Raw genomic sequence first — 22,392 nt, 5'->3', positions numbered from 1 at the left:
CTGCAGATCCCATCCCATTATGGCCTCTTTCCCCAGCAGGTCCCATCTCATTATGGCCTCTTTTCCCAGCAGATTACATCCCATGTGCTCCTTTTCCCATATAGCTGCCATCTTAATGTGGCCCCTCTCCCCATATAGCCACATATAGCTGCCATCTTAATGTGGCCCCTCTCCCCATATAGCCACATATAGCTGCCATCTTAATGTGGCCCCTCTCCCCATATAGCCACATATAGCTGCCATCTTAATGTGGCCCCTCTCCACATATAGCCACATATAGCTGCCATCTTATGTGGCCCCTCTCCCTGCATCTTCGGGTCACTGAGCGCTTATCTGCTCCAAGCACTAAGGGTATGTGCGCACTAGGTGTTTTTTGTGCATTTTTGGCTGCAGAAAAACGCGCAAAAATGCACCCGCGGTAAAAACGCGATGCGTTTTTATGTTTTTGGCTGCGTTTTTGCTCACTGCTTTTTTATGCGTTTTTTATCAGTGAACAATGCCATTAAAGATTGTTGAAACAAAAGATCTGATGTAATTTCCTTCTTCAATATGTTCTTCATTCTCCACTAGTGTATGCAGGAGAGCAGACAGCTGCAGAACTACAAGGCTCAGCATGCTCCATCCAGGACTGTATGCAGGAGTTTTTTGCCCTCCAAAAAAATGACGTGGGCTTCGCCATATTTTTGTATGCTAGCCAGGTACAGCAGGCAGCTATGGGCTGCCCCCAACCCCCAGCTGCCTATTTGTACCCGACTGTGAACCAAAAATATAGGGAAGCCCTTTTTTTTTTTTTTATTTCATGAATTTCATTAAATAATTAAAAAAAAAATGACGTGGGCTTCGCCATATTTTTGAGTCCAGCCAGGTACAACTAGGCAGCTGAGGATTGGAATCCGCAGTGCAGAGTGCCCAAGCTTTCTGGGCACCCCTTCTGCGAATTGCAGTCCGCAGCCACCCCAGAAAATGGCGCTTTCATAGAAGCGCCATCTTCTGGCGCTGTATCCAACTCTTCCAGCTGCCCTGATGTCGGGTGGCTCGCTGGGTAATAATGGGGTTAGAGCTAGCTGTATATTATCAGCTGGCCCTAAGCCCGAAATTCATGGTGTCACGCCAATATTAGACATGGCCACCATGAATTTCTAGTAAAGATAAAAAAAAAACACAACACACAGAAAAACATTTTTATTAGAAATAAAACACAACACAATTAGTGACTCCATCTTTATTGAAATAAAGAACCCCCCTCCGCAGTAATCCTGGATCAGGGTCCCGCGCCATCCAATCCAGATCCAATATCATCTGATCGTTTGCTGGAAGGCAAAGCAATCAGATGATGTGTCAGGTTCTAGGGGCTGAATCACATCACACATCAGCTGATTGTATAAAAGCCGTTTATACAATCAGCTGATGCATCAGTGCAAAAAAAAAAAGAAAAAAAACCCACACACTTCTGTGCAGACTCCTGTCAGACCGATCAATGCAGGACCCGGCGGTAATCAGCTGATAAAGTCTCCTGACGGCATCAGCTGATAGTTTAGCCGGCCGGGTAGTAAAAAGCCGGCGTCACCGCTGTCACTATCACTGTCAGCTGATTCCATCAGGTGACCGCATCAGGTGATCAGCGCCAGGTCCTGCAGCTATCGGAGGTGTCCCGGCCGTCTGCACACAGCCGGAGCCGCGGTTCCCGGGAGCGGACATGGCACCGGGAGGCTGCAGACAGGTGAGCATGAGGGGCCCCTGCTCACTCCCCGGGACCCCGCACCCCCCCTCCGGGGCCCCCGTACACCCTTCCTGGGGCCCCTGCTCGCTCCCCGGGCCCCCGCACCCCCCCCGGGGCCCCTGCTCGCTCCCCGGGCCCCCGCACCCTCCCCCGGGGCCCCCGCCTTCTATACTCACGTGCTGCTGCAGTCAGTGGGGTGACGCCGGTCCGTCTTGCGCAGCGCGATGCTGCCAGCACCTGCACAGGAAGGAAGCAGTCATCACTCTGAGACTGCCTCCTCCTGCAGTGTCGCTGCGCAGATGAGTCAGAGCCGCGCGGCACTGACAGTGACAGCAGGCAGAGCAGGGAGATCGCTCTCCCTGCTTGCCGCTCCAGAGGGAATGGGATTGTCGCTAATCATATCGGCAATGTGCCGATATGATTAGTGAAATTACCGGCCGGGGGGGGCCTCTCACACACATCCATAGGGGCCCAGGTGGGGTAGGGGGGCAGGGCCTAGGGGGCGTGGCCATCAATAGCAGGGGCCCACCGGGGGTTCTCCCGACCTCCTGGTGGGCCAGTCCGCCCTTGTGTGCGTGTGTTCTGATGTGTGAGTGTATGCGATCGGATCTGTGAGTGTCGGCAGAAGGCAGAGGAGCACGGCGTGCAGCACAGCTGCTGGGACCGCCCACCGGAGGGCACAGGGAGAAGTGGGGTGTGAGTGTATGCGATCAGATGTGTGCGTGTATACTGTCTGATGTGTGACTGTGGAGCACGATGGGGAGTGCGTAGCATGGGGGATGGAGCACGATGGGGGGTGCGCAGCATGGGGGAGGGAGCACGATGGGGCGTGCGCAGCATGGGGGATGGAGCACGATGGGGGGTGCGCAGCATGGGGGATGGAGCACGATGGGGGGTGCGCAGCATGGGGGATGGAGCACGATGGGGGGTGCACAGCATGGGGGATGGAGCACGATGGGGGGTGCGCAGCATGGGGGATGGAGCACGATGGGGAGTGTGCAGCATGGGGGATGGAGAACGATGGGGGGTGCGCAGCATGGGGGATGGAGCACGATGGGGGGTGCGCAGCATGGAGGATGGAGCACGATGGGGGGTGCGCAGCATGGGGGATGGAGCACGATGGGGGATGCGCAGCATGGGGGATGGAGCACGATGGGGGGTGCGCAGCATGGGGGATGGAGCACGATGGGGGGTGCGCAGCATGGGGGATGGAGCACGATAGGGGGTGCGCAGCATGGGGGATGGAGCACGATAGGGGGTGCGCAGCATGGGGGATGGAGCACGATAGGGGGTGCGCAGCATGGGGGATGGAGCATGATGGGGGTGCGCAGCATGGGGGATGGAGCACGATGGAGGGTGCGCAGCATGGGGGATGGAGCACGATGGGGGGTGCGCAGAATGGGGGATGGAGCACGATGGGGGGTGCACACCTCCCCCCAAAACACACACACAGTGCCACACGCGCACCACACAACACACCACACACACACTTGGAACCACAAACACCGCCCTACACAGACACCCACACACACACAGACAACGCCGCACACACACAACACCCAACACACAAACACCGCGGCATACACAAATATACGCACATACCGCGCAACACACACACTGCACAAAACATACCTGCCCCAAAACACACACACGCACTCCACACCCACACAAACCGTGCAACACACACAGCACCACACACAGACAACACTGCAGACACACAGCGCTCAACAAACAACGCAACACACACAACGCAACACACATACAACTACAACACCGCTCTCACCCCCCGCCACACCCAGACAACACCCAGAACATTTACAGCGCCCTACACAAACACTGGCAACTACACACAACAACATCGATATATATATAACAAAAATCATACATTAACTACACAATAAATTCTAGAATACCCGATGCATTAGAATTGGGCCACCTTCTAGTATATATATACACATACACACAAAAAAAAGCAGGCAGCACTCCACAGGTTTTCCAATTACCTGACCTTTATTGGTCACATTGGTGCATAGTGACGTTTTGGTTCTGATGTGAACCTTCTTCTGACAATATCATTTCCAGAAGAAGGTTCACATCAGAACCGAAACGTCACTATACACCTATGTGACCAATAAGGGTCAGGTAATTGAAAAACCTGTGGAGTGCTGTCTGCTTTTGTCTTTTTATGGATAGTTATCTGAAGAAACCGCAAGGTGGGAATATTGCACCCTTAAAAAAGTTTTTGTTATTGTGCTGCTCTATTTTTAATTTTTTTTTTCTAAAGTATGTATGTATATATATATATATATATAATCTAATATATATAGCTGTGTGTATGTATGTATATGTAATGTGTATGTATGTATGTCCTCCAAAGGAATCCGCACCGTCACATTTACAATCACAAAATTTTGCACAGACCTCCAATGGGACTCAGGGAATGTCATACTATGTTTTGACAGGAAAATTTAATCCTGCGCCTTACAGTTACTCTCCAAAAAACATGCCTTCATTAAAGTCAATGGAGATAGGAGCTACAGCTTATTAATAGCAGCTGTGATTGGTTGCTATAGGAACAAAATAAATTGTTAGTATAAGAAACTTATGTGTGAGGTAAGGTAATAAGATGTTTCTAGGGAGACAAAGAGACAGACAGACATAAGCAAAGACAGAGATTGACAGACAGGGAAAGAGACAGGAGGATAAGAGACAGACCTGGAACGAGACAGACAGAGAGAGAGAGACTGATACAGAGAGATATAGACAGACAGACATAGATAGAAACTGACACAGACAGACAGGGAAAGAGACAGACACAGACAGAAAGAGACAGACAGACACAGACAGACAGAGACTGGGAAAGAGACAAAGAGACAGTTACTATCCCGGGCAACGCCCGGGTACTACGGCTTTTATATATATATATATGTCGCGGGCGGAGGAGGGGACGCCGCGCTCCCCTACTGCTGCTCGGGTCCGGCTGGCACTGCGGCTGCTGCGGCCTGCCGCTGCTCGGTGGCTCGAGCGATGGGCCGGATCCCGGGGACTCGAGCGGCGCTCCTCGCCCGTGAGTGAAAAGGGGAATTGGTGTTTTGGGATAGTTTATTGTCCGTGACGCCACCCACGGCTCTGGTGATTGAGTGGACACCACCGCTGCTCTGTTTGGGAAGCCCGGGAGTGCTGGTACGGAGCAGCCAGTTGTTGATTTGCCCCTCCGTGGGTAGGGGTTTTGGTGCTCCCGGGGCCCAGTGATGGGGTTGGTATGGTGGACAGGCGGGTATGGGGCCTGTGGAGGTGCAGGGGCGCAGGGGCAGCGCTGTGCCGCACGGCACGGAGGTACTCACTCAGCCAGTAAACACGACACAGTCCTCGGTAAACAAACGGCTGGTTGGACGGGTCCCTCGGATGGTTACGGTGCTGCGGTTCCCTGCAGTTAGCGGTGACGGTCTCTTCCCTGCACCTATGTATTGTTGTTTGGTAGCGATGGGTTCCCACCGGTAACCCGCTCCCCAGCTTGGATATGAGCTGGAGGAGCTCCACTCTTGCCCGCAGGCGCTGGCCCTGGGAAACTGGTGCCTTGGCGGTGGCGGTGTCTCCCCTTAACGGTTGGACTGTTGCCTTCAACGGGACTTGGTTGTTGGCAAATTCGGTGACTCCTAGCCTTGCCGGGATCCGAAAGGCCCCTGCCCTGGTGCTGACTAATCTTCGTATACCGCTTCGGTACCGCCGGGTCACCACCCGTCCACGGTCCTTTCGGCAACCTCCAATCAGTCTCGCCTGCAGACAGTCACCGCCGTCTGCCAACCTTGCTGTCTCAGTCCGGGGCACACACCTGGACCAACTTCAGGCTTTACTACTCTCACTTTTCTGTCACTTCAGCTTTTCTCTTTAGCTCCACTACCACCTCACCTCCTTCTACTTCCTCTAACTTTTCTTATCTCCTCTTTCCACTTCTTTCTCCAAACTCTATCTGCCTGGTTCCTCCCGCCTCCAGGGCTGTGAACTCCTCGGTGGGTGGAGCCAACCGCCTGGCCCACCCCCTGGTGTGGACACCAGCCCCTGGAGGAAGGCAACAAGGATTTTAGTTTTGACCTTGTGTGTACCTGCAGGGAATGTGGGGTGCGTGTGATGTTGTGACCTGTGACCCCTGGCTTGCCCAGGGTGTCACATATATATATATATATATATATATATATTTACACTTTGCTGTTTTGGAGGGGGGAAGATAGTCTACCCGTAAGCTTGACCTTGGTGGCATCATACCCTGAGAGATGTAGAGGAAGAATATTCCTCACCATAGCTGACAGTGACCACACCAATGGACCCCAACCAAGTTGGCCAAACCCACTAATATTCTGCAGATTGTCCTGTACACAGGTGCGCTGTACACAGGTGCAGTATAGATAGTATATAGGTAGTATGCACTATTTTTGTATTTTTTTTTTTCCTTGGTTTGGATGAGACTTTCCAATTTGAAATCTATGGGTTTGCCAAAAACATTGTATCTTATACAGACCATCTGTATTACATGCGATGTTTACAAATACAATGCCATTATTGACATGCAAGAGGTAGAAGAGAAAGCAGGTTTAAAATTCTGCGCCAAGCCACAGAGAATCCAGATGCTTTTTAGTAAATCCCTTTCTTTATTTTTTATACAGGTCTTCGTGTTTCGAGGATACATCCGTCCTCATCATCAGGACAATGTACAGAGAAAGACTAACTATATTGTACATTGTCCTGATGATGAGGACGCATATGTCCTCGAAACGCGTAGACCTGTGTAAAAAATAAAGAAAGGGATTTACTAAAAAGGATCTGGATTCTCTGTTGCTTGGCGCGGAATTTTAAACCTGCTTTCTCCTCTATCTCTTGGATTACCTCTACACTGTGGGACCACTGCCTTACACATTTACTACGTGCCTTCATAGGGGTTGTGACTTGCACAACCCCATCAGGTGAGTGTTCTAACCCACACTTGCCCCCACGTGTCATACCGGGTAAGACCCTATTTGCGCCTTTTCTTTCCACAGTTATTCTTACCATTATTGACATGCAAACTGTATTTGGTCTTATCAATTTTTATAATATTGATGTACAAAAATGAATGTCAGACACACTGATGTCAATACAATTGTAATAAATGAACATCCAGATGACAAATTGGAAGGAAATTGGATGAAAATCCAACGATTTTCCACATTGTCATCTGAACCTGACCTAAAGGGTGAAGGGGCAGATGTTTTCTGAGATAATTGGGCATCATAACCATGGCTGTATGACATCTCATTTGTGATAAATTGACAATCTCTTTCTCTTCTACTTCTCTCGATGGTCCCAAGTGAAAAATCAGAAATGAGCGGACGGTACATGGTCAAAAAAAGTATCAAACCACAGGAATGGTCAGGTGTTGAGCAACCGATACTCCGCAACACAACAAAATACTGACAGTGAGTATATGATATGCTGTTAGGCCTTAGATGTACGACTTATGTATAAAAAATATACCGATTTCTATTGTTGTGTTGGCTCACATTTTCAACTGGGTTTTTACCAATATCAGTGTTTACAAACAATGTTTAAAAAATATTACAAGCTTTTCTGGCATTCGATAGAATTTCATGGTCTTCTCTAGCACAAACCCTTACGCATATTGGTCTCGGTCCCTCTTTCCGTGCTAAAATACTTGCACTATACAAATCCCCAGTAGCTAGGCTGAAAATTAATGGTTCAATATCAAACCCTTTTACCATCCACAATGGTACCCGACAGGGCTGCCCACTATTTCCCTTCTCTACGTAATAATCATGGAACATCTCCTGACCGCTATCCGCAACATCCCTGAGATTCGAGGAATTAAATTAGCTGGTAAAAAGTATAAATGCTCTGCGTTCGCTGACGATTTATTAATTTATATAACCAACCCAGCGACCTACCTGCCTAACCTGTTGGATTTGCTGGAGAGATTCGGTAGGTGGTCCAATTTCAAGATCACTATGGACAAATCCAAAGCCCTCAATGTTTCTCTCTCTAACGAGATGGTACAAGACTTGAAGACGCATTACCCATTTAAGTGGCCTGCAGGCAATGTCATAACCTAATTAGGCATTCGTCTACCCTCGGAGCTGTCCAGATTGTTCCCTCTGAACTTTCAGCCATTTCTCTCCAGATTGGGATCGGACGAGTTTTTCCTGGTTTGGACGTATTAACATATTAAAGATGACTATCCTCCCCAGGTTGTTGTATCTAATACACACAATTCCCACGTATATCCCAGCTTCGTTTTGGGACGGAATCAGGCGAAAATTTAAGAATTTCGTATGGGCGTCAAAACACCCGAGGCTACGCTGGGAAACCCTGGTACGTCCTAAGGAAGCTGGTGGGACGGGCTTGCTGGACTGTCGTCGATATTATTCAGTGGCAGGACATGCTCGTGTACTAGACTTAATTCATAGCTATTCGACGAAACTATGGGTGCGCATGGCAACGGATGTGTGTCCAATCCCGGTCGGAACCCTGCCCTGGCTATGCTCTTCCCTACTTCCAAATAATCTAGACATATCCTATACAAACAGCCAATACGCTGAAATCCCTGAACGTCCCTTCTCTGAAAAAAGGGTTGGTGGACGGACACGGCCCCTTATTTCCCATTTTGGGAAACCCTAAGTTTGAACCGGGATGTACCGCTTCGACATTTCTAGGCTGCCCCAAATCCAACCCGCTACGTTTACACCAGGTGGCCCCTAACGGAATATTGTTGCCACTTAACACGATCCTGGGAGAGACTCCCCCCACTCCATGCCATGAATTTGAATACACTCAACTCCAGCACTTTTACGCATCAATCCCTGAGAAAGACACTCTGACACGCCCCCTGTCAACCTTCAAATCGCTTTGTCTCGCAAAACCAACTATGCCACATGCGACCTCGATTATCTACAAGTTGCTCTCGGAAAAAGATCTACTCTCCCTTCCTCCATATTGTTAGGCCTGGGAGTCAGAACTTAATAAAACTTTCACAAAAACCCAATGGGATAAATGTTTCTCCCTCTCTCATAAATCAATCATAGCATCCAAATCACAAGAAACAAGCTATAAGATAATATCGAGATGGTATAGGGTTCCAGCTACATTAAATAAATGGTTCCCTGGGGTGCCGGATACTTGCTGGCGATGTGCAACGGAGCTGGGAACGATGTCACATATATGGTGCTCCTGCCCAACTCTGAACGCGTTCTGGAATGGAGTCCTCAAAACGGTGTTGGAGGTGACAGAGATCTCAGTCCCACAGTCTCCAGAAGCAATCTTGCTCTATATGATCCCTATGTCTAAATCTAGATACAAAAAATCACTACTCAGACATCTACTGCAGGCCGCAAAAACAGTAACCCCCAGACACTGGAGATCCATGGATCCCCCGTCTTTGGAGGAATGGTTTGCAGAGGTGGACCTGACACACCGTATGGAGTCTCTAGTAGCATGTTCCCACCAGGAAAGGGATACAGTTGCCAAGATTTGGTTCCACTGGGAGGCGTTCTTATCGTCCCCCTTGTACCGCCATATCCTGAAGTAAAGTGCAATGTCATATATCTTTTCTCCTCCATCTCTTCTCTTTCTTTATAGCTTGCTCTCTCTCTTTCTCCTCCTTATATGTGTTTTCTCTCCCCGGTTATGGTAGAGAGTTCCCCAAGTTGAGGGACTAAAGGCTACTTTACACACTGCGATATCGGTCCCGATATCGCTAGTGTGGGTACCCGCCTCCATCTGTTGCGCGACACGGGCAAATCGCTGCCCGTGTCGCACAACAGCACCCAGACCCGTCACACATACTTACCTGTCCGGCGACGTCGCTGTGACGGGCGAACCGCCTCCTTTCTAAGGGGGCGGTCCGTGCGGCGTCACAGCGACGTCACTGAACCGCCGCCCAATAGCTGCGGAGGGGCGGAGCTGAGCGGGACGTAACATCACGCCCACCTCCTTCCTTCCTCATAGCGGCCGGGAGGCAGGTAAGGGGAGCTTCCTCGTTCCTGCGGCGTCACACGCAGCGATGTGTGCTGCCGCAGGAACGAGGAACAACCTCGTTACTGCTGCAGTAACGAGATTTGAGAATGGACCCCCATGTCGCCGATTAGCGATTTTGCACGTTTTTTGCAACAATGCAAAATCGCTTATCGGTGTCACACGCAACGGCATCGCTAATGCGGCCGGATGTGCGTCACAAATTCCGTGACCCCAACGACTCCGCATTAGCGATGTCGCAGCGTGTAAGGCCCGCTTTAGGTTAGGAATATATAAGAGTATATACAAGACCATGAAAACCTTTCGTGTTTACTCATCCGGCTACCAGGCCATAGACGCCAATGCGATCAGTAAAGCCATATATCGCGACAGACCAGACAGCTAAAATGGTTGTTTCCTAGCTCCACGTTATATTAAATCTTTGTGACATACTCCAAATTGTAAATGAATCATTATATGTTCTTTGATGTTCTCTCCTTTCTGTATGTGAATAATCTGAAAATCAATAACAATTTATTGTTTAACCCCTTCACGACCTTGGACGGATCTATCCATCAAGGATCGTGTCCTGTTAAGCCCCGCCCCCTGCCGCGGGCAGGCGGCGGCAGTCGGCACACATATCAGCTGTTTTCAACAGCTGACATGTGTGCCTGCTAGCCGCGGGTGGAAACGCTTCCACCCGCGGCCATTAACCCCTTAAATCTTGCTGCCAAAGTCTGGCAGCAAGATCTAAATGCGCGCGGCCATGTTTTTTACTTACCGCCGCCCCCACCGGAAGTCACGTGCGTTATCACGTGACTATTGGTGGTTGCCATCGTAGCACAGGGTCATGTGATGACGCCTGCAGCTATGATGTTTCACTTTCGTTTTCCCTCGGCCGAGAGCAGAGGGAAAAACAAAGTGACTGAATCTGCTGTTTACAGTTTTTCCACACTTGGAATTTTTTTGCTGTTTTCCAGTACAATATATGGTAAAACCTATGGTTTCATTTAAAAGTACAACTCGTCCCGCAAAAAACAAGCCCTCATATGGCAAGATTGACGGAATAATAAAAAAGTTACGGCTCTCGGAAGAAAAGGAGCAAAAAACAAAAAACGCAAAAACGGAAAGTGCCCGGGGGCTGAAGGGGTTAAAAAAAAAATTACAAGCTTTTCCAATTGCACATGGATGTTATCTATTTATTGTGATTTTTTTTTTCTTATTTTTATTTTTGTTATATAGAGTTCAGTCCCAAAAAAAACCCCAACACGTGAGCAGCACCATAGACAATAATGGATATGTGGTCAATCCATGAAAAACATGAATAGAACACTGTGTGAACGCAGGACCCTAGGATTCCGCATCATTTTAGAAGTGTCCTGGATATTGAGGTATTTTTGCGATATTAATGTTTATTTACAATTTTGGACTTTATCTGATACGTACCAACTGATACGTAGTCACAGCGGGCTAGTTCTACAATGGGCCACATTTAACAAGTGGGCACTTAATATGGAACCTTATATGATCTACCTGGTTAATGATACCCTGCTGCATTCTATTGTTTTCTGTCTAATATTGCTACATTGAATTTACGATGTCTGTTTGTTATAAAATTTGATATAATTTGCATTTTTATTAGTGATGTAATTGTAGGCTCTCTTCGGTAGAAGTTGAAGCTTAGATATACTGTATATAAAATATGGTTTATTCTGTTTTGCAGCCACTGTTACATCGTGTGTCCATTCCAACATGAAAAATTTGATGAAAGGTCCTCTTTAAACAATAAAAGGTAACTAAGAAATCAGAATTAATTTGGAATAAAATTTAATCTAAGAACATTCCTATGGACATTAATTGTGACTGAATATGAGGGGACACCTGTTGCTAAACGCTACAATCACTACGATTTAGCACTGGCACATGTACAGTAGCTCTTTTGCTATGACTTTTTGTTTTTTTTTGCACTCAAATGCTAATTCTTTTATTCTGCACAGTAGTCAGCTGACAGGTGGCTGCCGCTCTGCTCCCTGGTGCCTTCAAAGAAAAGCCGAACATCTGTGGCTGGCACACTGGAACCATTAATGCAATCAATGGGACATATGTGGCGGCATTCTGATGAGCATTATTTGCACCGGAGGTTGGCGACCTGAAAGGCTCTTGAAAACTTCCAGAGTTGTGAACAATATTTTACGGACAGGCTGGGAAGAGCTGCCTCCATATGGATACAGCGGACTCTTGACTGTGACTCTGCCATATTATGTATTGTGAATTGAAGTCTTTATCATTACGTCCAGAAGAAAAAAAATGTCCTCAATAGAGATGAGCGGACACATGGACGTTCGGTTCAGCAGGTGCAGCTGGACTTTTGAAAAAGTTTGGTTTGGGACCCAATTGTACCGCTGGTATCCCTATAGGGATGCCAACTTACTCACCACCGCCACCAGGTAGCATCCTCCCCCGCAGCCGCACATGTGCTTGTCTCCCTCCCCCCCTTCACCTCCCCCCCCCTCACCTCCCCCACGCTGTACAGGCTCACCACGGATGTGCTTAGGGTGCAAGCACACCGGGCCTCCTGTTAAAAGTCTGGCGCACCATTTCCTGGAAATGCCTCTGTCATAGGCCTATGGCTGAGAGGCATTATGTATTTAAGCACCCTCCCATTAGGGGAGGTGCTTGTGTCGCAGGCGGAGGAGGGGACGCCGCGCTCTCCCACTGCTGCTCGGGTCCGGCTGCCGCGGCTGCTGCGGCCTGCTGCTGCTCGGTGGCTCGAGCGGTGGGCCGGATCCCGGGGACTCTAGCGGCGCTCCTCGCCCGTGAGTGAAAGGGGGTTGTTGGGTGTGGGGATGGTTTATTGTCCGTGACGCCACCCACGGTTGTGGTGATTTGTAGCACCACCGCTGCTCAATATGGGGATCCCGGGAGTGGTGATGCGGAGCAGCCAGGTGTTGTGTTGCCCCTCCGTGGGTAGGGGTTGGTGATCCCGGGGCCCAGTGATGGTGTGGAAGGTGCAGGGCCTGGTGGGCGCAGGGACGCGGGGGCAGCGCTGTGCCTTGCGGCACTGTGGTACTCACTCAGCCTGAGACGTTGACACAGTTTTACGGTAAACCACACGGCTGGAAAGACGGTTCCCACGGACAGCTGCACTTGCTCTCCCAGTAGGTAACGGTGATGTCCCTTTGACCTGCACCTAGTGTTTCTGTGTTGGTAGCGATGGGTTCCCACCGGTAACCCGCTCCCTGGCTTGGATATTGGCCGGAGGAGCCCTCTCTTGCCCGCAGACGCTGGCCCTGAGGAACTGGTGCCCTGGCGGTGGCGGTGTTCCTCCTTAATGGTTGGACTTTTGCCTTCAGTCGGGACTTAGTTGTTGGGGGAGCGACGTCCCCTTCACTGACGGATTCGGCAAATTATGGCGACTCCTAGCCTTGCCGGGGTCCGAGAGGCCCCTGCCCTGGTGCTGACTGTCCTTCGTATACCGCTCCAGACCGCCGGGCCACTACCCGTCCGCGGTCCTTCCAGCAACCTCCGAGCAGTCCCCCTCCAGACGATCACCGCTGTTGCTGACCTTGCTGACCTGTCCTGCACTTAGCTGGACTAACTTCAGGTCTTTCTACGTTCACTTTTGTTCCTTTTCTTCTTTGCTCCACTACCACTTCACTTTCACTTAGCTGTTTACTCCTTCACTCCCCTAACTAGACTCAAGCTCTCCCCTGAGCTGACTGACTGGTTCTTCCCGCCTCCAGGGCTGTGCACTCCTCGGTGGGCGGAGCCTACCGCCTGGCCCACCTCCTGGTGTGAACATCAGCCCCTGGAGGAAGGCAACAAGGATTTGAGTAGCTTTGGTGTTCCTAACTGGGATGTAGGGTGTGGTGGTGTGATGACCTGTGACCCCTGGCTTGCCCAGGGCGTCACACTTGCACAACAACCTTAGTTAGTATATCAATCTGCTGCTAGCTAGTTGTCAGGTTCTTGTGCTCCTGTTCTGTTATCCCTGTGTCCGTCACCTCATCACCTTGTTACCTGTCTTCCCATACCTATCTGTCCCTGCACTGCTCACCATACCTGTCCATGCCATCCTGCCTGTACTTGCCATCCTGCTTGTACTTGCCATCCTGCTTGTACTTGACTGCATCTGAGCTTATGCCTCAGTCCGTCTCCTGCCTTGGGGGTCAACTTCCACAGTCCCAGTCACTACCCTATGAGTGGTACCTGGAGTCTGCCTCAAGATAAGCGCTCCTTAAGCCCCTCCAATTAAAGGATAAACTCGGGTTCCCCCTGTGGTCCAATGGGTCCACTAACCCCACTCACTGCTCCTACACCGGCTGCGAGCGTTACACCAAACTTGACCTGAACCCCAATGGAAGTCACAAATTGGGCAGTTCAGATCTCCGCCCACATGCAGCCATAAACAGATCACTTCCGGGGAAGGGTGAGCAGGGTTTTTTCCATATTTTTTTTCTTTTTGGTGCACACTACATCCGATCGGGCTGTTGTTACCCCAGTGTGAGCCGATCAAACACTGCAAGCGACTTGTACTGGGCTGAGCACTAAGCATACCCGAGCACAGTGATGCTCGCTCGAAGGCTTTGTATACGTAAACCACCCGAACTCTGTTTATTTTGTAATGTCTTTGTAATGAACCTCGGGTTCGCTCATCTCTGGTCCACGGTACAGTTAAATTCATAATAAATAATTAAGAAATGTGCATAAATTGCACTCACCTTGTTTGAAGTTAAGGCCACGCCTCACTAAGCGACATCGCTGCTGAGTCACGTTTTTTGTGACGCAACAGCGATCTTGCTAGCGATGTCGCTGTGTATGACATCCAGCAGCGACCTGGCCCCTGCTGTGAGGTCGCTGGTTGTTGCTGAATGTCCTGGACCATTTTTTGGTCGTTGCTCACCCGCTGTGAAGCACACATCACTGTGTGTGACAGCGACAGAGCAACAACTGAATGTGCAGGGAGCAGGAGCCGGCTTCTGCAGATGCTGGTAACCAAGGTACACATCGGGTAACCAAGCAAAGCGATTTTTCTTTTTTACCCGATATTTACCTTGGTTACCAGCGTCCGCAGCTTCTAGAAGCCGGCCCCCTGCTCCCTGCACACGTAGCCAAGGTACACATCGGGTAACTATAAGCAAAACGCTTTGCTTAGTAACCCGATGTGTACTATGGTTACCAAGCACAGCGTCGTTACACGGGTCGCTGGTGGCTGATCTCTGATTGCTGTGGAGATCTGCCTGTTTGACAGCTCACCAGCGACCATGTAGTGACACTCCAGCGATCCCTGCCAGGTCAGATCACTGGTTGGATCGCTGGAGCGTCGCTAAGTGTGACGGTACCTTTAGATCAAACCCATAGATCTGTTTAGGATCAATCTCCACAATCTCTGTGCTGATCTGCTGCTCACTAGGATTTGATATACTGTGAATCACCTCCACAGGAAACCGGTAAATTGAAGTGCTTGAAAAATCCTTCAACTCCAAAAAAACGTGGCACTGATCCCCAAATATATTATATCAGAAGAAATATTATTCGGCTACTATAAAATATTAAAAAAAATATTACAACACGTTTCGGCTAAAAATCTTAAAAAAGATAGCCTTCTTCAGGTGAAATAGCATGGTATTATTATATTATATTATTTTTTTTTTTTTTCGGGAAAAGGTTAAAACAGAGAGAGATTTTACCAGAAGTTCATTTACGCTCAATCTGTGCATGCCTAGATAAAGACGGATCTGTCACCGGATTGTGTCATGCAACGGATACCGACGGATTCTGCCACCCATAGGCTTCCATTTATAAAACCCGACGCATCCGTCGGCATCCGTTTTTTCGCCACTGACAAAAAACGTTACATTCTGCGTTGCTCCCGCCCGACGGTCAATCAGTAAACGACTGATCCGTTGTGCGGCGGATGCAGCGCAAAGCCATCAGTCATAATCCGTCGGTAATAGAAGTCTATGGGGAAAAAATGGAATCCTACTAAATATTTTGCAGGATACTGTATTTCCTCAAGGCGATGGATTGCAACTGAAGGAAAAAAACGGAAATGTGAAAGCAGCCTAAGGCTCCTTTCACATTGCGTTTTGCCTTACGTCCACAGGTCCCGTCGGGGCATCCGTCCGAACCGCCCCTCCCCCACCCTGCAAATCGTGTTTCGGACGCATCCGCCGACAGGGCCATTCACTGTGATGGAGCACACTGCGTTAGCTTGTGCTCTGTTTTGTGCCATTTTTTTGCACATATATGTTTTCTGCAGACGGACACCCGAACGTAGTCGACTACGTTCGGGTGTCCGTCTGCAGAAAACGTATATGTGCAAAAATGGCACAAAACAGAGCACACGCTAACGTAGTGTGCTCCATCACAGTGAATGGCCCTCTCGGGCGCATGCGTCCGGAGCACGCTTTGCAGAGTGGGGGAGGGGCGGTTCGGACGGATGCCCCGACGAGACCTGTGGACGTAGGGAAAAACGCAATGTGAAAGGAGCCTTAGAATGACATAACACATATAGTATTTATCATTCTTGGTTTGATCTTAGGAACTTGGGTCATGATTCTTGTTTTCTTTCATTTGCTCTTATGGGTGAGATGCAGATATTATAGATCCTATGTTGGCCTATAGATATATTTTACGGCTCTGAAGGTTTATGGGGTGACTCCACATTGAGTCTAGCTCTGCATTTTAGAAAGTGGAAGTGGCCACACATGGGATTATGAGCAATGTATGCATAAAGATTAAGATGTGGAAAGCAACCTAAAGACTTTGGCACATAGACTGAATCCTCCATTGACTAAATGCAATGACATTCAAAATTCCCCTCTAACGGATTAGTCTGCATCCCCCTTTACTGGTTTTTGAGCCTTCACTGCTTCTCTCCTCCTTATTGCGCTCGCTCCAGTTTGCCCCTTGTGTAAGAGTGTTTGGTGGGCAACTGACTGTCAAATTGCCAACTCAACCGGATCGTGTTGCTATACACCGGGCAATCTAGGTTATTGGGGGCCATCTTTCATAAGTTCAGTGTCATTTATGTCCCACACAGGGCTCGAAGGTGACATCAATGTCAATATGATGAACATTGCTTTGTGCCTTTACGGCTCTTAGAAGGACTAACGAGAAGTTCTCTAAAAGGGAGGAAGTAGAGTCTACTATTGTAGCATTAACTTAATGCTTAAGCGGCCCTTTAAATAGATGGTACCCCTTTCCACTCCATACGCTTGAGTTGCACAGAGTTTCATGGGAACTGTATGCACTCCTCCAAGTGTAGTTGGCATTTTGCAAAAAATAGTGGCAAAGTGGCCACAAAGATTTATGGAGGTGCAGAGCAGTTTCCAAACTAAGTGACAGGTGCAACCCTGTGAGTCGGATATACAGGGGGGAAAACTGTGATGGTCACCACTGAGACCCATAGTGGCACAGTAGTTGGACGGTGAACTAAAGGTCCTGCTTGATGGTACCTCTGGAAGAGAGTGGAGTCACTGGCCCTCGATAAGGGTCACACAGAAATAATGTGCTTTATGCTGTGAAAATAGAGTTTTTCTGTTGATCTGTGACTGCATCTTAAGTGTTGGCATTTAAGAGGGACTCCCCTTTTGATATCTGTTCACCACTCATCAGGCTACAAATCTCCATGCATGTTATATGGTTACCACTATGCAACCCCTGTGATGGCTAAAGTACAAAGGAGGCCATATACTACCGGTTAATGTCTATGGGGGATCAATGATGGTAGTATATGGCCCCCCCAATGTCTATGGGGGCCATATACTACCGGTTAATGTCTATGGGGGATCTATGATGGTAGTATATGGCCCTCCCAATGTCTATGGGGGCCATATACTACCCGTTAATGTCTATGTGAGATCCATGGTGGTAGTATATGGCCCTCCTACTGTCTATGGAGGCCATATACTACCAGTTAATGTCTATGCGGGATCCATGGTAGTAGTATATGCCCCCCGCAATGTCTACGGGGGCCATATACTACCGGTTAATGTCTATGGGGGAAATATAGACTGGACCTGTCCAACGTATGTTCCACCAGAGATGACCTTCCTCGATAGGTGTCTGACAATAGGTTATACCCCTCTCAATATGTAAAATACCTCAATGCTTGTATATGGGAACATCAGAAGAAATGTTTTTGGCCAACAGTTCCTGAACATTTATGACCCTTTAAAACCAGTTGTTTATTCCTTGATCCCCATGCCCAATCTGTGGTTTACATTTAGGTGGCCGGTGTGAACCTGCGCTAACCCATTACTTCACTTCCTTACCATAGATACAGTCAAGGAACAGTTTATTTACCATTAGTGAATTATTAGCTCTTGCATAGCCATATATGAAAAGAGCGCTGCTGTCCATCTTCTGAGCACAGTCTGAGGAGGGGGGAGGGGGAAACCGTATCTGCTCTGAAGGGGGTATTCTGTTATCAGAACCAGAGTAGGACAGTCGTGCATCCAGGTACCCAAGAGGTAGTAGAGCCCACTTCACCCTCCAAATCACTTGAAATCATGCATTATGATGAGATATTGACTGCAAAGAGCCAATATATTGCTCGTGCACAAGGTCCCACTTCTGTCGGTGTCTCAACAAGTTACCAGCAGGTTGATGTCATCCTCCAAACTCAGTCTGTTCTCATTAATGACCCTCCCTCCCCCACAACTCTAGGAAAACAACAGAAACCAGTGGGGTGTAATGACTGTAGATAAGAGCAGAGCTCACCCCCTCCAGTGATAATAGCAGATGGCGGGAGCCACCCAGCTTACACATGGTAATGCTCTATCAGCAGGTACCTGCGCTAAGCACCTGACCTGATGTACATGCACAATAGAAGGCCATGGTCCAGGTATCTCAGGGATGTCTTGCATATGTTACAGCTGGACAAGACCTTTGTACTGCACTGATTTCACAATAACAGAAATAATTTGCAATATAATGAATCTCCTCGCATAGGATCAAGCATTGCTAATGTAGTGATGGGATTAAAGTCATTGTCATCCAGATTTAACCATTACCACATCCTAATTACAATCTTATAATGCTTTAGCTAAAGTGTAAGTAGAGATTTTATAATTTTTTTTCCATCGATTTGAGCTTTCATCTCAATGGATGACTACTCTGTAAGAAGATGGTCCACCAGGGTCTTCTCCGCCTTCATAGGTCCATCAGGGTCTTCTCTCCACCTACATAGGTCCACCAGGGTCTTCTCTCTGCTTACATAGGTCCACCAGGGTCTTCTCTCTGCCTACGTAGATCCACCAGGGTCTTCTCTCCGCCTACACAGCTCCACCAAGGTCTTCTATCTGCCTACACAGATCCACCAGGGTCTTCTCTCTGCCTTCATAGGCCCACCAGGGTCTTCTCTCTGCCTACACAGGTCCACCAGGGTCTTCTCTCTGCCTACACAAATCCACCAGGGTCTTCTCTCTGCCTACACAGGTCCACCAGGGTCTTCTCTCTGCCTACACAGGTCCACCAGGGTCTTCTCTCTGCCTACACAGGTCCACCAGGGTCTTCTCTCTGCCTACACAGGTCCACCAGGGTCTTCTCTCTGCCTATACAGGTCCACCAGGGTCTTCTCTCTGCCTACACAGGTCCACCAGGGTCTTCTCTCTGCCTACACAGGTCCACCAGGGTCTTCTCTCTGCCTACACAGGTCCACCAGGGTCTTCTCTCTGCCTACACAGGTCCACCAGGGTCTTCTCTCTGCCTACACAGGTCCACCAGGGTCTTCTCTCTCCCTACACAGGTCCACCAGGGTCTTCTCTCTGCCTACACAGGTCCACAGGGTCTTCTCTCTGCCTACACAGGTCCACAGGGTCTTCTCTCTGCCTCCACAGGTCCACCAGGCTCTTCTCTGCCTCCACAGGTCCACCAGGCTCTTCTCTGCCTCCACAGGTCCACCAGGCTCTTCTCTGCCTCCACAGGTCCACCAGGCTCTTCTCTGCCTCCACAGGTCCACCAGGCTCTTCTCTGCCGTTATCTTGATTGTATCAAACCAGCGGGTTGCTGGTCTTCCTTTTTGCCTTGTTCCTTCTACTTTTCCGACCATGATGTCGTTCTCCAGTGATTGCTCTCTTCGTATGATGTGTCCAAAGTAGGAAATTCGTAGCTTGGTGATCTTTCCTTTTGAGTGACATGTCTCTGCTTGATTTGTTCTAAAATTGATTTGTTTCTTCTTCTTGCCATCCATGGTATTGAGAACATCTTTCTCCAGCAACACACTTCAAAGGCCTTGAATCTTCTTCTGTATTGCTTCTTTATCATCCAGGTTTCACATCATGTGTTACTACAGAAAAGACCAGACTATGTACAAGAGATATAAATTTTTATTATTATTATTAATAATTTATAACACAAGATTTATTAATTCCACTCTTTACAGAACACCGAGGCCAACACAACAGTGTAACAATGACTTATTTGTGTAATGGATACTATCTTGGCGTCGGCTGTTTTATTTTTAAACAAGTTTATGTAATAAATCTTGTGTCTTATTAGTATAAGGTTTACAGATATACATGTTGGATTAGGAAATAGAAACATCTCAGAATACATGATACTATCTAAACTCCTTACTGTCTCCATTAGTTCTGACTGATAACACTGGTGAGTACTGCAAATGGCATTCACAAGGAACATGGAAATCTATCTTCTTATAATAGACAGTAATCACAAGGTCCATATACACTCGGCTGTTGGAAGGTAAAGTATTCATATCTGGGGGGCATGAGATTAATTGACCCCAGCCTCCCATTGACCCCCCCCCCCTCTTTACATCTCTTCTTCTATTAGGCTGGAGGCTACATAGTGACTTTGGCCACCAGGCAGTTTGCATAACAAAATGTTGCTGCAGTTGGAATAGGATTGCATTGTGACATCCAAGTTACAAAGACATGGAAGCCTCAAAGTCAAATCATTTGTATATTTTGCAGCTTGCTTATTGCAGCTCACAATGCAGCCCCCGTTGACTTGGACTATGCTCAGATGTAGCATTGACATACAGGGGTCTATGGCCATGTAGTCCCAGCCATAGTCTGGAAAACCACTATATTTCGATGCATAGGGATGGGTAACGGTAGGCAAACAAAGAACAGGTATTTCATAACCTCCAGGGAAGCATTGATAACTTAGAGCCCATTTGGACAGACCATCATTAACTGTTAAACCGCCAATCGGCTATATACAAGCCAATCAAATCTTGTTATATGGCTGAACAGAATTCTATCCACACAGAATTATCATAATTATTAGTCAAGACGACATGCCGACGATAATGGTTACCAATCACTGTCTCGGCTCATTCAGATGTCTATTTTTCTCATACAGGTACGAGTTCTTTGAAAGACAGATCAAATTTGTAACACTTGTGGCCAGTGTAGGGGCAGCGAGTGGTATTAGTGCACCCACTGGACCACAGGGGGGACCTGGGCTTACCCTTTAGTGGGAAGGGTTTAACTAAAGGGGGCTTTACACGAAACGACATATCTAATGATATGTCGTGGGGATCACGGAATTCGTAACACACATCCGGCGTTGTTAGCGATGTCGTTGCGTGTAACAGCTACGAGCGAGTATTAATGATCAAAAATACTCACCTAATCGTGGATCGTTGACACATCGTTCATTTTCAAAATCTCTTTGGTCGTTGTGCACGCAGGTTGTTCGTCATTCCTGAGGCAGCACACATCGCTACGTGTGACACCCCGGGAACGACGAACAGTTTACCTGCGTCCTCCGGCAACGAGGTGGGCGTGTCGTTAATGTGGCTTGTCTCTGCCCCTCCGCTTCGATTGGTCGGCCGCTGTGTGGCGTCGCTGTGACGGCAAACGAACCTCCCCCTTAACAAAGAGGTTGTTCGTCGCCCACAGCGACATCGCTAGGAAGGTAAGTACGTGTGATGGGTGTTAGCGATATTGTGCGCCACGGGCAGCGATATGCCCGTGATGCACAAATGACGGGTGCTTTCATGAGCGATATTGCTAACGATGTCGCTGCATGTAAAAAGCAGCCTTTAGCGTCCATGGCAAGGTGGAAGCCAGGTACCACTTCCAGGAAAGTGACCAGGACTGTGGCAGCTAACCCCCAGGCTAGATGACTGAGGCAGGCTGGACAGGTGAGCACGGACAAGAATGGAGGGCATGGTAGGGATAGGCAGGTATGGGAAGGTAGACTGAGGTATAGGTAGCGGACACTGGGATAACGTTACCTGACAACTAGCTAGCAGACTGGTATATTGACTAACTGAATGTGTTGTGAAGGCACCTCCCCTAATGGGAAGCTGCCTTAAATACATTGTACCTTTCAGCATTAAGGTCCAGTCACACTAAACAACTTACCAGCGATCCCAACAACGATAGGGATCGCTGGTAAGTTGCTAGGAGGTTGCTGGTGAGATGTCACACTGCGACGCTCCAGCGATCCCACCAGCAACCTGACCTGGCAGGGATCGCTGGAGTGTCGCTACACAAGTTGCTGGTGAGCTCACCAGCAACCAGTGACCAGCCCCCAGCGCCGCGTGGAAGATGCTGCACTTGGTAACTAAGGTAAATATCGGGTAACCAACCCGATATTTACCTTGGTTACCTGCGCACGCAGTTACACGTGCAGAGAGCAGGGAGCAGCGCACACTGAGCGCTGGCTCCCTGCTCTCCTAGTTACAGCACACA

The 22,392-nt window shown here is 48.7% G+C and overlaps 1 long non-coding RNA gene across 2 annotated transcripts in view; it reads left to right on the top strand.

Annotated features, from left to right (window-relative positions):
- Nucleotides 1–12,637, top strand: part of LOC142254665 (uncharacterized) — a 56,400-nt gene extending 43,763 nt beyond the window's left edge. For both annotated transcript variants that reach the window (XR_012727295.1, XR_012727296.1), the window contains exons 2-5: nucleotides 7,063–7,170; nucleotides 10,961–11,109; nucleotides 11,442–11,510; nucleotides 11,716–12,637. This is a non-coding gene — a long non-coding RNA (uncharacterized LOC142254665). The remainder of the gene's footprint in view (nucleotides 1–7,062; nucleotides 7,171–10,960; nucleotides 11,110–11,441; nucleotides 11,511–11,715) is intronic.
- The last annotated feature ends 9,755 nt before the right edge of the window (nucleotides 12,638–22,392 follow it).

The sequence above is a fragment of the Anomaloglossus baeobatrachus genome, chromosome 10, assembly GCF_048569485.1.
Source record: "Anomaloglossus baeobatrachus isolate aAnoBae1 chromosome 10, aAnoBae1.hap1, whole genome shotgun sequence".
Taxonomy (NCBI): Eukaryota; Metazoa; Chordata; class Amphibia; order Anura; family Aromobatidae; genus Anomaloglossus; species Anomaloglossus baeobatrachus.
The sequence above is the reverse complement of the archived record's forward strand: the minus strand, read 5'-3'. Positions and strand labels throughout refer to the sequence as shown.